At 66.7% G+C, this 558-nt stretch overlaps 1 protein-coding gene across 1 annotated transcript in view; it reads right to left on the bottom strand.

Moving 5' to 3' along the window:
- Nucleotides 1–558, bottom strand: part of LOC104160965 (uncharacterized oxidoreductase C663.06c-like) — a gene marked incomplete at its 5' end in the record, with an annotated part of 2995 nt that overhangs the window by 2143 nt on the left and 294 nt on the right. The gene's annotated exons all lie outside the window — the stretch shown is intronic.

Below are 558 nucleotides of genomic sequence, written 5' to 3'. Positions count from 1 at the left end.
GGGGGGACCTGGGGAGAAGGGGGAGGCTGAGATGCTGAGGAACGGCTCTGCAACCCCACCTGCGTGGTCTTCCACGTGTGGCCGCCAGATGGTGATGTGCAACCACCCGAGAACGCTCCGGCACCCACGAGGTGCAGCTCACCCCTTCCCCACGCACAGGATGCCCCGCTACCCACAGCCGGAGGACCCTGCCCTGCAGCAGCCCACCGGGCAAAGCCACGCTGGGGAGAGGGTGGCCAAGCACTGCTGCGACTCCCACGTTGTGTCGGGCACCAGCAGCCACCACCTCCCGTCGGCGGACAAAGTCCACGCCTGAGCAAGCCCTGGAGAAGGGAGGGCAGGCTCAGGAGGGATGGTCTGCGTGGGCCTTGTGCTGGGACCTGCTGCGGGATGGCTCTGCAAGGTCCTGCACCTCCTGCCCAGGCTCTGGGCCGGTCACACAAGCATTTCCGCAGGAGCTGCCTTCCTCCTGGAGCCCTCCTCGTCTCGCCTGGGACTTGGGATGAAGGCAGCTCAGCCGCATGGCAAAGCAAGGATGTGGCCAACTGACTGGGGGGA

Source organism: Cariama cristata, unplaced genomic scaffold (genome assembly GCF_000690535.1).
Source record: "Cariama cristata isolate BGI_N322 unplaced genomic scaffold, ASM69053v1 scaffold30464, whole genome shotgun sequence".
Classification (NCBI taxonomy): domain Eukaryota; kingdom Metazoa; phylum Chordata; class Aves; order Cariamiformes; family Cariamidae; genus Cariama; species Cariama cristata.
The sequence above is the reverse complement of the archived record's forward strand: the minus strand, read 5'-3'. Positions and strand labels throughout refer to the sequence as shown.